Below are 15279 nucleotides of genomic sequence, written 5' to 3'. Positions count from 1 at the left end.
AGTGTGGTTGGGATAAATTTTCCCCACACCACGAGATTCCCTTATGGTCTATGCCACAGCCACAGTCCGATGTCGTGCATACGCAGACATTAGGGGACTGTACCGCACAACTGGCAGAGCTCCGTGCTCTAATGCTTGCTTTGGAGTCACTGATCCTAGTGTGACGACTCTTATTGTGAGTGATTATTACTACTGTGTCCGTACACAGTGTGGTTGGGATAAATTTTCCCCACACCACGAGATTCCCTTATGGTCTATGCCACAGCCCGATGTCGTGCATACGCAGACATTAGGGGACTGTACCGCACAACTGGCAGAGCTCCGTGCTCTAATGCTTGCTTTGGAGTCACTGATCCTAGTGTGACGACTCTTATTGTGAGTGATTCTTACTACTGTGTCCAGTCTTATAATGAAAACCTGTTCTTTTGGATTCAGAATGATTTTCGTGATACCAAGGGTAGCACGGTAAAACATAAAATTATCTGGGTACGAGTGGCTGAGCTTAAATAAGCTTAATTAAACAGTTGCCACTCGTGTATGTAATTCATACTCTCGGTCATCAGCACGTAGGAGTTCACGCTGTTGGCAATAGTTTGGCCAATGAGGCCGCAAAAACAGCAGTATCGTCATATTTGGTTGCAGCAGTTACACGTTCCAAAAGTAAGATTGATGATGACATCTTAGCGGCTGTTGCCGTTACTGAGAAGGGGAGTAAATATCCTAAAGGATTCCCTTCAAAGTATTCTTATCACTTAAGTCCTGATAATGTTCCTTATGTGAAAATACCGGACGTTGGTGAAAGATTGATGTCCAACGCGGACCTCAGGTCCACACTGATTACAGCTGCCCAAGAAGGTGTTTTGTCTGTGAATGCGGCCGTCTCGGCTACTGTTTCTGGTGCGGGGACTGTACAAACAGACGCATGATTATGTCCTTCAATGTGATATTTGCCAGCAGATTAAGCCTTCAACTGCTACGCGTCCGCCCCAGACACAGTTGTACATTTCTAATAGACCACTTGGTTGTGTTTATTGAGATCACTGCGGTCCTTTTTCCTCTGCTACTGCGTATAAGTACATCTTAGTTGCAGTTGATTCTTGAACGCGCTTTGTATTGGTGTGGCCACACCGCAGCGCTGATTCGCGAACTGTCATAAGATACTTTCATATCTTTGTATGGATTTTTGCCTGTGGTACCTTCCATTCGGATCAGGGTCCTGCTTTCGCCTCTAAGGCGTACAAGGATGCCATGAATTTGTTGGGGGTCCAAGTCAAGTTTTAGTCTTCATACAGACTTGAGGGTAATAGTGTTGTGGAATGAATTAACTGAGATTTAACCCCTTGCACACTCGTGACGGAACCATTCCGTCACGAGCCACAGTGGGGTTGTGCTGGTGACGAAATGGTTCCGTCAAGGCCCAGCCGTCGAGCCTGCGCGGCACTGATTCCGTGCCTGCGCTAAGCGTTCCATTGAGCGGGCGGGCCGCGACCGAACCATTCCGCCACAAGCACAGCGCCACCGCGGCTCATGACGGAATGGTTCCCTGCTACATACTCAAAACAGAATGGTTCCGTCATGAGCACAGGAGCACTGGTGCTCATGATGGAACCATTCCATCATGAGCACCGAAAGGGTTCAAAATGATGAGTTACAACTTCTATGTGTGCTGCAGACATAGAAGTTACAAATCACCATTTCTGATTGTTTGTGTGCAGAAAGGGACACTTCCCTGCACCTAAACAATAATTTCCCACAATGCAGGCTCCCTTGCACTATGGTGCAAGGGTGCCTGCACTGGTGCTGGGCAGCCAAATTTAGTGCTAGCGCAGGAAGAAATGCTGGGCTGCACTGTATTGTTGTAAATACAGTGCAGCCCTGCATTGCTGAAGTGATGGAACGCTGTGTTGGCCTTCTTGGCTTAATGTTGCCCTCCGCAACTTGAGTTGAAAATATGCCCCTCAGTTTCTTTGTATTTGTTTAGCACCTTAACTGTTTAATCTTTTTTAAAAGACACACAACTCTTGTCCTCTAGGGCCATTGATGCATCACCCAGGTTTACATCACCTTGTAAATCGGGATTGGATCAGTGTCAAATTCCATCGGTGTAGGATGAGAAAACCCACTGCAATGCCATGAAACGCCTCCTAGGCACAGAGTATGATGACATAGCGATTTGCACTGCATCAGCTTCTTCATGATTTTAGAGGGCACTCAAAGTCACAATGGTTGGCTTTGGCGTGGCTTCATTAAACTTTATGAGAGCCCTGCATCACGCATGTACCACTTTATGTGGTGTAAACGTGATGCAGGGCTCTCATAAATGAGGCCCTTAATGGTGCAGGGAATAACTTTTTTTATGATTTTCAAAAACAAAGTCATTATTTACCAGGTGTGATAAATAGCACCGCAACTCATAATCAGGCCCTGTGTCAAATTCATCGAATTTGTCAATGCCTGTTTGTGGTGAGGTAAAAAGGCTATGTTTCTTGTTTCTTGTATAATATATATCTCAGGAACCCTCCAGTGGATCTCTTTCAATTTGGTGTCTATCACTTTATCAAAATACAATCTATTTTTGGTGTCAGATTTCGTAAGAGTTGTGTTTCTTTCTTCTACAGTTGTTTTGGTGCTATTTAAATGCTTCACTCAAGTTACTTTGTGTAATCCTGACTGCTCAGAGCACCAGCTACCCAGGGTTGAGCTAAAGGTTTGACAATCGAAGCCTGACTGGGCCTAAAGGGGTAGGTAGTTTATTACACTGTGAGGTCACACAACCACACCATATAAAATGCTCAATCTCCTCACAGTAGATACAAGTGATAATGGATTCTCAAACCCAGCTCCTGCAAAGCATTTACTTGTAGATCCTGCGGAGCTTGTGGAGGGTGTTGAAGCATGAAGAGGAGATGGTGTTGTCCTGTTTAGTCATGGAGAGGGTGGAGTCGAGGATGACCCCTAGGTTGCGTGCATGGTCGGTGGGTGTTGGGGCAGTTCCCAGTGCGGTCGGCCACCAGGAGTCATCCCAGGTCGAAGGGGTGGATCCGAGGATGAAGACCTCTGTATTGTCTGAGTTCAACTTCAGTCGGCTGTTCCTCACCCATTCAGCAATGGCCTTCATTCCTTTGTGAAGGTTGGTTTTGGCAGTGTGGGGGTCCTTGGTGAGGGAGAGGATTAGCTGGGTGTCAACAGCATAGGAGATGAGGTTGAGGTCGTGCCGACAGGCGACATGGGTGAGCGGTGCCATGTAGATGTTAAACAGAGTTGGGCTGAGGGATGAGCCCTGGGGTACGCCGCAGATGATCTCGGTGGCTTCGGAGCGGAAGGGGGGAAGGCAGACGCTCTGTGTCCTGCCGGAGAGGAAGGAGGCGGTCCAGTCCAGGGCCTTCTCTTGGATCCCGGCATTGTGGAGGTGTGTTCAACGTGTGTGGGGGCAGACCGTGTCGAAGGCAGCTGACAGGTCCAGGAGGATGTGGGCCACCGTTTCTCCGTTGGGACTTGTTGTCATTGGTGGTGGCGATGAGGGCAGTCTCGGTTGATGCGGAACCTGGACTGGGAAGGGTCCAGGATGTTGTTCTCCTCAAGGTGGCGGGTCAGTTGTTCATTGACAGTCTTCTCGATGACCTTTGCCAGGAACGGGAGCAGGGAGATGGGCTGGAAGTTCTTGGGGTCTGGCTTGGGTTTCTTGAGTAAGGCATTGATCTCGGCGTGCTTCCAGATCTCCGGGAAGGTTGCTGTCTCGAAGGAGGTGTTGATGACTGTCCGGAGATGGGGTGCGATGGCTGTGCTGGCTTTGTTGAAGATGTGTTGTGGGCATTGGTCTGACGGAGATCCAGAATGCATCGTGTTCATGATCTTGATGGTGTCATCGTCGTAGATGTTGGTCCAGGAGAGCAGGCGGTTAGTGCGGATGATGGTCATGGGGGCGAAGGTCTCAGTGGTTGGTTGAAGATGTTGTGGATTTCTGCGATCTTGTGGTGGCAGAAGGTGGCCAGCGAGTCGCACAGGTCTTGCGAGGGTGGGATGTCGTTGGTGGACTATAGAACCATTTAAAGGTGCTTGTCGGAGTTATAGGTGTCATTACTGAATTCACTAACATCCAGATACGTTACATTACAATTTAGTAATTAGACTGAGTAAAAGATGGGCAATCGGTGGGAGACCAGGCAGGAGAATGGGGAGAAATGAGAGGAAAAAAGTGGAGAGGAGGTGGAAGCACAATCAAGACGGGCATCAAGATCTGAAGTTACTTTAACATGGACTCTGTCATCAGTTTTCTAAGAATATACTGATCTAGAGAAGCCTTCAATGACATTCATCCTTTTAGTGCATTAATCTGTGCACCACCCGGCAGACAAAAGGTTCAAGTAAAGGCTTGTTTTTGGGAGATTAGTTGTCTTGTGCCAGGGAAAGGAGTGCAGTTGGCTTCTCCATAGCAAAGCATCAGCAACTTTTTGTAATAAGGGTAGGTGAAGCTCCACATTCTGACAAGGGAGAACTGCAGACGTCAGTCTCTTCTGCTTAGTAGTTGGTGCCTTTAGAGGAACATCACCAGTAACAGAAAACTCAGACTTCTTTCAAAAGCATTTATCCAACCAGAAAGGGCTGAGAATGAGTCAGCAAGACTACACCGCTCCACAAGCTTTTTGTGTGGTCCACAAGTTCATGTGTTAGGTTCTCACAAAGAGTAAAGTTGCCAGTCCTATATGGGCAAATACAAGATCCGAAAATTATGTTTACTGTTTTTTAAGACAGCTTCCATCTTGATACTTTGTAGAGAAGTGGGACAGGCAGTGGTCTGCTTTCATTACAAGACCAAAGGCTACCATTATGCAAATACTTTTATTTGGCGCCAAACATGTAGCCCTTTAAAGAATGTAAATTCATCACAATACATAGAACATTAACAATATCATAAGGAGACAATGCACACTCCCATCTTCCTCTTTTGTTCTCTGCTCCTGACACAGATAAGTACATGTTTTCATTTGTGACATTATTGCCTTTTAATTGTTTCTATTAATATTATGTTTATGTATTCTTATTAATATGATGAGCTTTTATTTAGATTTACTTAATTAGTGGCTTTTTTGCCTACCTTGCTTTGTTAATATCTGTATTAACCTTCTTCCCTTTCAGTTCGCCATCCTCCCCAGTCCAATTTATGGCGGGGAATGGCTTGTACTTTGTTTAGTCTTCTGATCCATTTCTCGATTGTCGGAAGTTTAAGGTCAGCGGTTTCTTCTGTTTTTCACCCACAAACCACCCAGCGGCCTACCTTCATGACGTGTGATCTCGCCATCTGTTTTTTCAACTCTAAGACCGATTTTTAGGTTTCGAACCTGGCGAGGGGCACGAAGTGCCCCTCCCAGTTTGAAAACTATTGTCTTCAGTATGGATGTCGGCCCCGCCTCTGCCTCTCATTGGCTAGCTCCATAAATGGAGGCTAGCCATTGGGAGACAGAGGCTGTCAATCGCGCTTTCTCTTGAAAACGCGATTCGGGGGCGTTTCTGGTGCTTTTTTTAAGCCCCGCCCCTTTGTCCCGGGCCGCGCTGCGATTGCCTGCCGGCCCGGGACACCCCCGTGACGTCATTCCAGGGCCGCGCTGTGATTGGCTGCCGGCCCGGGACACCCCCGTGACGTCAGCCAATCACAGCGCGGCCCGGGACCTGACTTGTTTTCGTTTCTTTTCACATTCTTCAAACACGCCCCTAGTCTAAAAGACGGCTTGATGTGATGCGTGGGCGTTGCGTCTGTGTCTGTCTCTCGTCTTCAGCTCTTTCTGAAGCTGCTCGGCTCTGCTCGCCCCCCCTTCCCTTTGCCCGCAGCCCTCCTCTGTCCTGCTCTCGCCCCCTCTGCCCACAGCCCTCCTCGGTCCTGCTCTCGCCCCCCCCTTCCCTCTGCCCGCATCCCTCCTCCGTCCCGCTCTCGGCCAGACCCCCCCCCCACCCCCGTGTTATTCTTATAAAGGACATGTGTCTCAGTCCAGGAAAATAATCGGAATAACCATTTCTTATCCGAGTATCCTTGAAGCTACACTGCAATGTGTACTCCTCAGCAGATCGCTCCAATCTGAAGCATAAAATCCCGAGCTGGAACTATAAAGTATAATTGTACACTCAGACTGCAAGCATTCATCATTTTCCGTGCTACAATAATCATTTTAGCGAGTGGGTGATGGGAAAGGCAGAGAGCAAGGAAACGCGCCCCACGCGCTCAGAAGCATTTTGCAATCATTGAAACTGCCGGCGCATTTGCTACATGAAAAGCAGTAATCTCGCCCTGCGATGCCCGAGGATACGGAATGCCGGTAGCTGCTATCGCGTCACCGGCGTAGCTAGGGGGGGAGGGGGGCGGTCCGCCCCAGGCGGCACCATTTTGGAGGCGGCGCCCGCGAGGCACTGCCTGGCGCGCGGCCCATTTGAACAGAAACTGCTGCTTTCAGCGTGCAGCGCACGCCACTCCACCACCACCTAGAATAGGCCCGTCGCATTGATTGCATGCAGCATGACTGGCATAATGGGTGCGGGGAGTCTGCCAACAGTGATGCGGACCTCCGGTGTTTGCGCCTTGAAAAGCTTGAGACGCAGTAAGGTCAGTGCAAGGGATAGTACTGATATTTCTTGGTGAACAAGCATAACACTTCTCTGAAGGGCATTGCGCATTTTCTTTACATTTCTCTTCCCTGTCCGAAGAATGGTTTTCAAGGCGCGCCCCGCCCGTGCAGACATAAATCTCGGTACTGGTGAGGGACGGTATCCTGTGCTCAAGGGCAATAAAGGGCTGGAGGTTATCAGCACTTTTTGGGGTTCTTTCACTTTCAGAGCTGCTTCCCGGAGCTCGTCTCCCCATCCTGCGCTCGTTTACCCTCGGGTGTGATTTACACGAGCTCTGCTTGGACCAGCGCTGCTGCAGTTAATAAATGGGGGAAAACTCTTTAAGACAACCTGCTTATTACTGCTATCGAATATGCTACGCACATTATCTTCATAAATCAGTTCTGAAATGCGCCTACGTGCTTTAGGCCATAAAAATTAAACGAAAGTGAGCAGAAGAAGAAAACAGTGCCAGAAAGAAATGATTGTGCTTACATGAGGGCTCGCATTTCTATAAATACCAGGACAGCTGTGGGAAAATTGTGCCACATTGAGTCTGCACTTGGCTTCAGTTTTGTTGTGCTCTTAACTGCAAACTAATACTTTTTGCATCATCTTCAAATACATTGAAAATGGCTGCACGTGAGGATGTACGTGTCTGTACAATTTTCAGAAGGTCCCATAAAGCAATCCAGGGATTAAATACAACGGGACAGAGCGAATTACTGCTCAAGTTAAACACGTTTTATTTATAATTAGTAAAAATGTGCATCTGGTAAATGACAACAAAATCCTTTATTATACCCAGCTATCCCAACAGAGACCTCGTCCCACGTACCTTTATTTACACACCGCAGCTCTGTGTACATAAAGCTAGCAGGCGAAGCGCTCAGCTTTTGAAACACGCTCCCAAGCGCTAGAATGGTAGCAGTCGGTAAGTTTACTCGTTTCAAGAGTCGGCAAATGCTTAAATATGATACCAAATAGAACTAAAAACAAAATCGGATTTATTAATTTGTAACATGCCATTTCTGTACTTGTTTACTTTTAAGAATTAGCCATGGATCAGCGCTAGAACACATTTAAAAGTGCTTTTTATTTATATTTGTTCTTTGAAGTACGTACAGATAAAAAAAATATATTTAACAGCTTTAGGTGATTTTTTTTTTTTTGCACCAACGGGAACAACAAAATATCTACCCTCTGTTCTTTTCATCCCTGTAGCAAATGCTTACTTGCTAGGGTGCAATAAAGTGCAATGGCATGGGGATGTGAGACGTTTTATGATGATTGATTTACTTTTATGTCTTCTGGCCAGATGATAGGTTTATATCAGTATCTTATCCTTCCATTTCAAGGAATTTGAAGCAGTATCAAGATATTTTGGGGCTTCCTTTTGCTCAAATGGGTTTAATTGCTAATGTTTGTTTTCTTCGTCTTCATTGCTTGACTTTGCTCGTGAGAAAGTGTCACTCATAGACGTTAAATGTCACTCATAATTACACAGAAATTATGAAAATGTCATACATAAGCAATCTGAAACCTTGGCAGCTATGCTGTCGTAGGTCTTACCAGTGAAGAGGCCCCACCTCTCTGCAGACACATTTATGCACTACCACACAAAACAAGCATTTACAATGCAACGGTTTCGCCTTTGGAAAAGTTTGAGCTATTGGCATTGTAAATGACAACATTTGTATTTATGTGTTGGTTTTGAAAACAGATAAATAAATGGCATTGTCATTTACATTGCAAATAGCTTTAACATTTCCAAAGGCGAAACCGTTGCATTGTAAATGCTTGTTAGACTTTGTGATTGCTTAATTGTTTTTATTTCCGAAACCCTCAATGTAAATAAAAAATAATAAATGCTTTTTTTTAAAATGTGACACAGGAGCCAGGCGTGCGTCTTTTGACTCCCACGCGTCTCCTAGCAACCTGCAGGGGGGTACGGAAGAGAGCCATTGTTCCCTCACACACGCCCTTGGTGACGCGAGGTTCCTCTCTGGCTCGGCGTCACGTTTCCTTGGTTACGGCTCCTTTGAACAGCGTGTAACGGTGTCTGATCGAGCCGGAGTCTCTCTTTTTGTCTGATTTCCTGATTTCATCAATTTCAAGCGCAGCCGTTTAAGTGCACTGCAGCTTGGCCCATAAGCTGTCATAACTATAAGTAAGGAATCTGTTAATTCAAGGCGGTGTGCTGATTTAAAGGTGTGAAACATTCACAAACTGTAAGTAGGTCTTATATAACGGCTATATATATATATATATATATATATATATATATATATATATATATATATATATATATATAGACATCCTATTGAAAAAGAGATGGATGCTAACACTAATAACCCTCAACAGCCCCCTAAGGAGCTTTTGAGTGGGGTTTATTGGGGAAGAACTCAAATCTTCCGTTAAGGAAGAGGTTGACGCCCCTTTAACTAAAAGGAAGAGGATGTCCCCTGTTGAGGAGATTTACTATTCTAACAAAGACGGAGGCTCTCCTTCTACCGCAGTACCTCAAAAAATGGGAAAGGTTTCCCAAAAAAGGAAACACTTGAAGGAGGCATTTACCCATGCAAATGATTTTGGTAGCCCTTGCGCTACAATAGATGTTGGTGCTCATAGCAGCACAAAAGAGAAATCCCAATACTTTGCGACAGAGAGACGAGTTGCCTGTAGTGGCATGATAGAAGGAGGTAACCTTTACGGTATAAATGATTTTGACGGTTCCTTACAGACCCATTGTGAATCCTTGGATTATGAGGATTTGGAGATGGATGAGTTTATTTTTGATCCTCAGGATACATTGGAAGATCTTGATGAATATCTGCATAAGCCTTCCACCTCTTCTTCTATTGCTAAGGATCCCCTTGGTGGGGAGATGTTTAGCCCTACTTCTATTTGTCACCCCTGCAGTTCCGAATGGTGGACAATGGACCACGTTGGAAAATATCTATCGAAGTGGGTGAAAAAGCCTTTAGACAGAGAAACTCGCAACCTTCTACACAAGTGTCCTCGTCCCTCCTCTGAGGACAAGTTTTGCATCACTCCCAATCTTGACCCCAAATTTATCACCTTCCTCTTGCAGTCTGGGAAGGACCCCAGAAAGGGAATCAAGAAGTGTTTGAAGCATTGCCAAGACAAACTGCATGATGAACTTGCACCCTTGTCCAAGATTCTTGATATGACCAAGGAGGCAAAGATTAATCATATCCCGGTCAAAATCGCACTTTTAAGGGGCTGGTCGCAACAAGCAATTTGCTTCCTTGGTAATGCTATTGCCAATCTCATTACAGAGTGCAGGAAAGCGGTTTTGCTAAGAATGAACCCAAAGCTTGTTGACCTGTCCGCTAAGGAGGACATGTGTGACACCATGGGACTCCTATTTAGAGACAATTTTGTTAAATCGCTTGGCAAATATGTACCTTTAACGCATTCAGCAAGGCTCAGTCAAGCATGTGCAGGGTCTTTGGGGGTTGCCCACTTTTTGGAAGGGCTGACAGGAGGGGACAGACTGCTAGCCGCAACACCTGCAGGTCCCAATCTTACCCCCAAGATGAAAGAGGCTCCTCTCGCTTCCATAGAGGCTACTGATCCAACTCCAATTTCTACCCCTAAGAGGGAAGAGCTCAAGATCCTGTGGTGGCAGACCTAGATCCTCCAATCAAGCTTACCAAGGTAAGCCTGAAGTCTTCTTTCCCTTCAAGGGTGGCAGGAAGACTGAAACACTTTACACGTAATTGGTTAAAGATTACACAAGACCCCTGGGTTTGAGAAACTATAATGGGGTTCAAGGTAGATTTTTTGGAACAACCATTCCAAAGAAAGATTCTAAGGGAGATGATTTTAGATGCAGAATATTCAATGCTAATGGAATTGGAGATTTCCCAAATGTTGGAAAAGATAGCCATTATAAAGATCCCCATATCAGAGATTTCAAAGGGTTTTATAAGTACTATCTTTCTTATCAAAAAGAAGGACCAGGGTTGGCGTCTCATCATAAACCTAAAATATTTGAACAAGTTTCTAACTTACAGACATTTCAAGATAGAGGGTATGCATCTTTTGAGAGACATTTTGCAGGCCAAGGATTGGCTGGAAAAATTGGATCTTAAAGATGCCTATTTTCTGATACCCATGGACGAGGACTGTCAAAAGTACCCTCATTTTACTTGGAAAGAAACTCTTTATCAGTTCCAATGTCTCCCCTTCGGCCTGACCTCAGCACCTTGATGTTTCACAAAAAGGCATTAGCCCAGTAGTGAGCTACCTCAGGGAGAGAGTGGTTTGTCTAATTCTTTATCTAGACGATTTTCTCATTATGTCTCAATACAAATTGGAAATTTAGAAACACTTACAAATGACCATAGACCTTCTCGAGAATCTGGGATTCATCATAAATATAGAGAAAGCTATCATGATCCCAACACAGGAGTTAAAATTTCTCTGTGTCCAGGTAAATACTGTTCACTCCATTCTAATTCTGCCTTACAAGAAGGTTACCAAGCTAAAGATACATGTCTCTTATCTTATCGAAAGAATGAATTCATCTAAACGACCTAGCCTGGGTTCTGGGTCTCCTGTCATCCTCAATCCAGGCTATTTCTTCCAACCTTCATTATTACAGGGGTCTTCAAAGATTAAAAGTTCTAGGCCTGAGAAAAGGTTTGTGGTACGAAGACTCAGTTCCCCTGTCGGAAGACGCTCAAGAGGATCTTCACTGGTAGTTAAAAAACCTTCAAGCATGGAATGGGAAAACTATCTTTGGAAACGTTCCAGATTTTACTCTAGAATCAGATGCGAGCAACCGCGGCTAGGGAGCCCCCCTAAACAATCGAGAAACCGGGGGGAGGTGGTCTTTGGAGGAAAAACCCCTGCACATAAACTCGCTGGAGATGTTAGCAGCTCTAAATGCCCTTATGAGCTTCAAGCATTATATAAAGAACTCCAATACCTTAATGCGCTTGGACAATTTCTCTGCTGTCTCATATACAAACCGCTTCGGGGGCAAGGTCCAAGAATCTTTCAGATATTGCCAAACGGATCTGGTATTTTTATTGAGATCAAAAGATTACTCTCAGAGTGGAATTCATTCCTGGGAATTCAAAACCTAAGGGCAGACTGGAATTCATGTTTCCTCCATGATTCCGGCAATTGGAAGTTGAATCCCGAGGCCTTTTCCCTAATCTAGTAGTTATGGGGCCCAGTTCAAATAGACCTGTTCGCCAGCAGACTAACTCCCCAAGTTCAGAAATATTTCAACTGGAGACTGGATTCCAATGCGTCAAGATGCCTTTCTCCAATCTTGGGAGGGGATCAAGGGTTACGCCGTTCCTCCCTTCTCAATAATTCAGAGACTGTTCTGGAAAGTGAGACTGGAGTCATGCTCCATCATTCTTGTAACTCCCTTTTTGAAATCCCATGTTTGGTTTCCCGGGGTAATGGAAATAGCAGTGGACATCCAGCTGCTAATCACGTCATCCTTAGGTCAACTCCAGGGTCCGGATGGAGAAGAACATCCTTTGGTTTCAGAAGGGAGGATGAACCTTCTTGTCTGGAGGATGTCAGGGGATCTGACAGATATTCTGACCTTTCGGGAGAGGCTAAGAGCCTTTTGGAAGATTAATGGGCACCAGGAACCAGGAAAAGGTACAGGAGCGTTTGGAGGAAGAGGTCTTGTTGGTGCATGGAAAGGGATTTGGATCCCGTTCAGAGCTCTCCACAACACGTAGCCAATTATCTAGCCCATCTCTTGAGTCTTCTCTTTCCTATAGAACTATCAATTTTTACAGATCGGCAATTACCTCAGGTCATGCCTTGATTAATAATCTTGCTAGTGATAGTAACCCTTTAATCAAGAGGGTTATGAAAGTTGTTAGACTAAGTAGACCTCCTAAGGCTTGTTACGAATCCCTTATGTTAACCTAATATTTTAGCTCTTCCTTTCTTGGCCTGTTAACAATTTACTCTCCCTTAAACGGATCTCCATGATTGTGTCTTATTTCTTGCAGAAGTGTCTCTGACGTTAAAGCCTTAAACCTTTCTAATAAATTCTACTCCTCTGAAGGTGTTCACTTCGATATTTGGACAATAACTAAAACAATGTCAGAATCTATTTTCTATTCCCTTTTTCATGAGTGTGAAAAATTGTGTGTTGTAAATTGTATAAAGTGTTATGAAAATAAAATGTCAACAGTTAGACCTGTTGGGGCTGTTCAGCTTCTCCTGTCATATTTGGTCCTTTTAGACCTGTTTCTTTAGCCACCCTAGCCAGATGGGTCCGCTTGATTATGCATGAAGCTGGCGTAGATCTCTCTAGATTTGGAGCTCACACTTCTAGGGGAGCAATGGCTAGCAAAGTAATTTGGGCAGGAGGATCCCTGCCCGAAATATTTAAAGTCGCTGATTGGTCTAATGCAAGTACCTTCTCAAAGTTCTATTTGAGACCAATAGAGCATGTTAGCAGTGTAGCTTTACATGGCTTTAAAAATGCATAATGGTAACCTCCGATCTTGTAATGAAATGACGATTCTTCAATTATTATGTAGAGAGAATCTTGATTTCATTAAAGACAAACGGAGGCTAACATCATCCCACCCTCATCTCCCTGAGAGGTTTGGGTTTGGTACTGTTTAAGTGTCATATGCTTGTATTGTTTTTCAATTGTGCATCGTTATTATTATCTATTCCGTATAGACCCTCCTTATACCTCTTCACTATACAGTGTTTTTTTACTTTTCCTTCAGAGAACAATGTTTATTAGCATCCGGAATGCCATGTTATCGACCTGTAGGGCAACAAGGAAGGTTAGGGTCTTGTCTCTGACTGGCTTGGACCACTCAAATATACCAAACAAAACAGATGGCCAGTCAGGTTTACTTTTTTCTCATTTGATCACACCCAGCCTATAAGTACTGAGCGATCATTGTTTTATTTATGTTTTTTAAAAAACATAAATAAAACATTGATTGCTCAGTACTTATAGGCTGGGTGTGATCAAATGAGAAAAAAGTAAACCTGACTGGCCATCTGTTTTGTTTGGTATGTTATCCACCTGTGTCATCGCAGCCTAAAAGGAAGATGGGAGTGTGCACTGTCTTCTTATGATATTGTTAATGTTCTATGTTTTATGATGTATTAACTTTCTTTATAGGGTTGCATGTTGGGCAGAAAATAAAAGTATTTGCATAATGTTAGCCTCTGTTTGTCTTTACTGAAATCAAGATTCTCTCTGCATAATAATTGGAGAATCGTCATTCCCTTGAATGACAGTAAGGACTGGAGGGATCGATGATGCCTCATCAGTCACAGAAAACTCCACGAGCATTTTAGGCGGTTCAAAGGTTTTTGTTCTAGTACCCTCACAAAGAGGCAAGTCCTAAGACGTGAAACACCTCCCAGTGCAGCTGTTAATAATCAGAAAGAGAAATAGTGAAACTAAGTGTTTTGTATTTGTCTTTTTGCTCTTAGGCAATTGTTTCCTTAGTAAGCAGTAGCTAGAGTGTGTGACAAGGAAATTGCTGTATATGTATCTAGAGACCAAGGGCCAGATTTACCAGTATCTCACGGACAGCAATGCAGCAGCAGTAAGTGCTGTGCTGTGCTGTGCTGCGTGAGAAGGAGAGAGCAGGAGCGTGCCATATTTACAGAAATGTGGCTTTCTCCCCCTTTCCCTAGCGCTGGTGCTGAAATAACCTGCCATGCACCCTGGAAACACCTTTGTGCCACAGTGCAAAGGTGTCTCCGTGAGTCAAGCATAGGTTTTGTACTGGGAGGATTCCCTTCCAGTACAAAATACCATGCTTAGACTCATTTTAAAAAAATTTCCACTTCATATGTGGGCTGTAAGTGCAGCACACACTTGAAAATAAGGAGAAAAAAATGATTTCTCCTTCATAGCGCCTGGTTGAAGTGTGCGCTACATTTTGATGCTAAACCTTGTATACTTCTTTTAGTAAATTACGTTTAGCATCAGAAACCTTGGGTGGTTGCATGGGAATGCCCATGGACCATCTATGGTATGCCCCCTGGGCACTAAGTAATGCAAAGCAGTGCTATGCGCTGCTTTGCGTTACTTTCATGTTAGTTCCAGTGCTAAACAAGTTAAGTGCTGGAAAGTAAATCGAAAAGAAGATTTTCCCCCGCTTCGCGTCAGTTTTGTGAAGCAAACACGGCATAAAATCTTAGTAAATTTGACCCCAAATGTTCATGTTCCTAATGTGTGTTGGGTCTGGACAGAATAAATGTTTCTCTCTTTAGTCGAAGACTTCATGGTCAGCTATCATACATGTTCTAGGTCTGCCTAAATGATGGCTGGTATATTTAAATGGGGTCCTCATGTTAATAGTTAAACAGCTAGGCTTGTTTTAATGCTTCTAAAAGGTGCTGTCAAATGCAGCAGGCCTATAATTGTCCATTAAGGGGGAAAAAAATGTTTTCTAGGATAGGGCCCACAGGCACCTAAATTGCCACATGGTACCTTGCAGATAGCTGGTTAGTTACCACAACAGATACATCTTATTATAGACGAATTACACACTGGTTAATTTACAAGGCACCTTTAGGGGGATGTAAATTGTTAATCATAGGATATTTTGTATATATTTGTCACTTTATGTGTAGTATTATGTGATATGAGCATTAAAGTACTTTTTAAATTAAAAGCACTGGTTGGACTTT

At 44.3% G+C, this 15279-nt stretch overlaps 1 protein-coding gene across 1 annotated transcript in view; it reads right to left on the bottom strand.

Moving 5' to 3' along the window:
- Window positions 1–15279, bottom strand: part of PRKAA2 (protein kinase AMP-activated catalytic subunit alpha 2) — a 260253-nt gene that overhangs the window by 23383 nt on the left and 221591 nt on the right. The gene's annotated exons all lie outside the window — the stretch shown is intronic.

Source organism: Lissotriton vulgaris, chromosome 1_1 (genome assembly GCF_964263255.1).
Source record: "Lissotriton vulgaris chromosome 1_1, aLisVul1.2, whole genome shotgun sequence".
Classification (NCBI taxonomy): Eukaryota; Metazoa; Chordata; class Amphibia; order Caudata; family Salamandridae; genus Lissotriton; species Lissotriton vulgaris.
This window is presented reverse-complemented; position numbering and strand designations above follow the sequence as displayed.